This window comes from Amphimedon queenslandica, unplaced genomic scaffold, assembly GCF_000090795.2.
Source record: "Amphimedon queenslandica unplaced genomic scaffold, v1.1 AMPQUscaffold_12412, whole genome shotgun sequence".
NCBI lineage: Eukaryota > Metazoa > Porifera > Demospongiae > Haplosclerida > Niphatidae > Amphimedon > Amphimedon queenslandica.
The window spans coordinates 7,254-11,980 of NW_003547351.1; the positions used below are offsets into that span (position 1 = coordinate 7,254).

Consider the following 4,727-nt stretch of genomic DNA (forward strand, 5'->3'; position numbering starts at 1 on the left):
TCTTTTTGACTATCATTTTCCACATTGACCTCACTATCATCTAAAGTGGAGCTATATGAGACATTTTGCAACAAAAATAATTTACCTAGCAATTCATCTTGATTTTCCACAATAGCCTCCATTACCGGCAAAATTTTAACAGCAGCAGCCATGTCTGTTGCTGTGTCTATATCTAGTAGAGTTAATATTTATATGTTTAATGAACTATTAAGTGTATAGGCATACCTGTGCTTGTTGTATTATCAATATGTCGTTTTTGATCCTCATCTACAACAACATCCACAAACTCATTATCATCTGTATTCTCTTCAGTATCCTCAATTTCTATTTCTCCATTCACACAACATGGTTGAGTAACATGCCCTGACCTCTGTCTCTTCTATTAAATTCAGTCTTGTCTGACTGTACCTCCTTTACAAGAGCTGCTAACCCCTCTGCCATACTCCAACACTTGCAACAAAAGAAAGCCTCACTGTTGAATCTGTTAGATAAATTCAGTCCATAAAACATGAGGGTTAGTCAATTGATGACATCCACTGCAACTTTAGCTACATTCTTTTGCACACATGGCAGCCATGCTACACATATAAATGGCCACAACTCTTAAAGTTACATTAAAAATTCATGTAAAGTTAATTATCTATGTATGGTTTCTTAATTTTAACTGCACTTCCACGAACAAGTTTGACATGTACAATTTTCCCGACATGACAGGTACTGAGGGCGTGGTCTGGCGCCATGAGACCAAAGGTACAATAGATATTAACGTAATATAAAGTAGAAGAAACACTCAAAGGATGACAGCTTTCACATTGCAGCCGTATTTGAGCTACGCTACATGTGACATTATGATGACAAAAAATTTATTTAGTTCTGTTTCTTCTAAATGGAAACCAACTATAACATCAAATTTTTTGAAGAAATCGTATCTTAATGATTGAATATTGACCAAAAACTGTTAAGTGGTTGGGTTCTTATTTAATTTCCACCTTTAACGTTGCCTGCCAAAAAACTTTTCCAAAGAATCTGGGTATATTGACTTTCCTTGAGACAAATATGGTTTATGTACATGTAATGATATATGAACTAGTTACAATCATATATTTACATTCATACTTCTTTTATAACTAGCTTAGCAATACTGGCGGTCTTTATTAAGTGAGGAGGATGTGAAAAGAAATAGAGCTTCCCCTGTCACTGGCACAATTTTTTAATTTTTGCTTCACATCTCGTGTCATTTGCTACTAGCGTCATAAATTTCCTATTCACCAAGTTTTCATTAAGTGTTGTGCTTAATTCTTTGAAGCCAAATGATTGCAAAGTGATGAGAAACTCAAGAAAAATTGAATTTAATTGTTCCAAGGTTAAAATTGTTTCTTAAAACTATGAATATGGCATGGTGAAGTTCGTAAAATGTGTAATAACTACAACCATCTTTGCTAGTGTTGGTACTTGCATAACAGTACTGCTTATGCCATCCTGTTTGTGTTCTAGTTTCAGAAGGTGCTTGCAATGTGTCTAATATTGCAAAATCCTCCTGTGCCTTTGTTGTGCACTAAATCTTTTTGTCAGCTAGCAGTGTCATGTGTTTTTGATGTTTAACTAATTATGTTACTTTTAAATCCTGAATGGTTCGTTTGTCGAGCTCTAATGATAAACCTGACATGCTTTCTAGTAGTGACTGTAGTCCTTTAAAGTTTTGCTGGAAGATAAATTAATGATGTTACTGGAGCATTATAATTGACTTTAGATCTTACAGCTGTTGTGTCGCTTGCTCCTTTGAGAAGCATCTATAATCTCTGCAGGTAACTAACTCCTACATTTTCATTGCATTTAATGTGTGCCTGTAGCTAATGCTGATAGAGCAACACATTTTTTGTTCCTGCATGTCAGTGCAATTGCTATGCTTCATTGTTCTTCATTGTTCCTCTGCAACATATGATACAGAAATGCCTATACTAATATACAATAATAGTTAAAGAAATGAATTATTAAATAAGGATACCTCGTATGTTTTTAAAACTTTTTCTACTCTTCCTGCTCACACTATAAACAATTGTCAGGATTAACTGGGCATATGTGCAGTGAAATAATATACAGCTACAGAGATGATGGTGTCAATGGAAGGTATAGCTATATTTCTTGGCAAAAATGTCATGGTCTTTATAAGTGTTTAATACGTAGGTAAGATCTGTGTATCATAATGGAAAGTGTTGTTGTAGGTACTGTGACTGTTACTTCTACACAACATAACAGTAGTAAATCTTCATCTTGTGATGGTTACATTTGTGTCTATTGTTGGTGTAATAATGTTGAGTGTTAGGCGTGCATTAAGTAATTGTAGCTAAAGTTAATTTTTTTGCATAAAATTGATTTTGGCACTGTTGAATTAATAACTGGCTGTTTTTTCCCACTTAAGAATGCTTTCTTACGAGCCATGATTGATGCAGACTTGTATTCAAATAATAAAGAACCACCTAACATAATGACACAATAAATTGGCTACCACGGTTGTGGAATAATGATCATTTGGACTGAGCTTGCTCAGAAGTTATACACTCACATGGCTTTGGGTTTATTATTATTATACATTATTATAACATACATGTATTATGTTTAAACACGGTGTAAGCACTTGTTGAGTCACTTGTTTTAATCTTTTTGTGCTGCATTCTCTCTCTTAATTTTGATAGTAATAATTCGTACTGACTGGTGATTCAGCAGTACACAATGAGACTATTTATATTTCATGGTGTCAGAAGTCGTCCTGTTATTGCTACATATTGTCTTCTTCCTCCAGAACAGTTCATTTTTGAGAATAGCTTAGAGAGGTTTCTGATCTATGTGGAAAGAATAACACAAAGCAGGTCAATAGTCTACCATGTTCTATGTGGGAAGATGCAGAGGACATAATGCTGTCCATGGACCCTACAAATGCGGAGACAGTGACTTACAATGGAGTAATAGCTAAGTTTGATGAGTTTTTTAAAGTCAGAAAGAAAAGAAATATGACACCACCAGGCTTAAGCGATGCGTTCCCGAAGGAAGGTTGATCAAACAGTTTATTATTAGCCTTTATGGCCTAGATCTGTGTGAGTTTTATAATCTAAGAGTGATCAGAGACCGTATATTAGTGGGAATAAGAAATAAAGCACTGTCAAAACAGTTGCAAACTGATTCAGATCTCACAATAGACAAAGCTAAATACCTTGCAAGACAGAGAGGCTGTTCATGATCAAGCAGGCCACATGAATGGGAATGGAGCTGAAAAGAGAGCTGATAAAGTATTCAGTAAACGTAGTGCAGCACAACAGAATAAGCAAGGAGCTTCTCCACAACCATGGGGATCATCACCTAGTGGTAATAAATGTTCAAGATGCAGTAGGAGACCTGATTGAAGCAAGATGTTCAGCTAGGAGCGTTACGTGCTACTTCTGCAAACAAGTTGGGCACTTCTGCTCGCAGTCCTACTCAAAACACAAGAAAAGAGTGTCTGTCATTAAGGCATAGGCACAGTCGGAGGATCTGGGGACAAAAGATGATGTAAAGTACATCAATGTAATTACTCTGGGCCCCAATCAAAGCTCACTTAACACCACACTTAGTGTCAATGGAAAGGATATCAGTTTCAAACCATACACAGGAGCAGAGGTAACAGTCATTTCAGAAGTAATATTACCTCTAAGGGGAGCCTCTCTCTTTAACGCACCAGATGATTTGTTTGGGAATGCTGGAAAACAACTGGAAGTATTGGGACAAGCTTATGTCACATTGTCATATGACAGGTCTGCTACACTGTCTCTTTTTGTTGTGAAAGAAGTTTCTACAAAGTTTTCAAGATTACCACCTCTTAGTACCCTACAATTACTCAAAATTGCTGATGAGTTGGAAAGTTTTATTCCAGACAAGTATCCCTAGCTTTTTGCTGGAACTAGCACATTCCAAGGAAAGTAAGAGATTAAGCTGTTGGTAGATGCACAACCAGTTGCCATCTATACAAGTAGGAATGTACCACTCCCACTGAGAGAAAAGGTACAGAGAGAGCTAGCTCAAATGGAGCGGATTGGAGTCATATTTCCAGTTGAGGAGCCGACACCTTGGTGCTCAGGTATGGTTGTTGTACCTAAGAAATCTGATGCTCTTTGGACCTGTGTGGACTTCTGCAATTAATCGAGAGTGTTATGCAGGAGATTCAGCCACTTCCAACTGTAGAAGATACATCATCTCAACTTATTGGTGCCACTATTTTTAGTAAGGTGGATGCAAAATGTGGGTTGTGGCACATTCCTTTGGCAGATAGATCCAGACTACTGACCACATTTGTCACTCCCTTGGGAGGTACTGTTTTTATTAAGTTTCCTTTTGGCATCTGCAATGCTCCTGTTCACTTTCGGAAATGCATGAGCCAATTTTTATGTGGTCAAGCAAGAGCACTCTGTCACATGGATGATATTATTTTTTGTTGTGATAGAGCTGAGCATGACTCTAGACATCATCATGCCTTACAAAAGAGTGTTTGTACATTCAACAAGCTAAAAAAACTTTCAAAAAGAAACACTTATTATAATGTAATATCATATATGCAAAGGTAATACCTATTATATTTTTAATACAAGATATATATATATATCATGATTATATTTCCTTTAAGAAATATGCCATATTAATGTAGCCTTTCTAATTAATGCCCGTACAGTTATATTTTTCAATACAAACCTGATTTTAGG

General features: G+C 36.2%; 1 long non-coding RNA gene across 1 annotated transcript; it reads right to left on the reverse strand.

Annotated features, from left to right (window-relative positions):
• Positions 1 to 2: 2 nt before the first annotated feature.
• LOC109587870 (uncharacterized) lies at positions 3 to 123 on the reverse strand. The gene is made up of 2 exons (XR_002187837.1): positions 86 to 123; positions 3 to 40 (listed from the first exon to the last, which is right to left on the reverse strand). It is a non-coding gene; the product is annotated as an uncharacterized LOC109587870 (long non-coding RNA).
• Between the last annotated feature and the right edge of the window lie 4,604 nt (positions 124 to 4,727).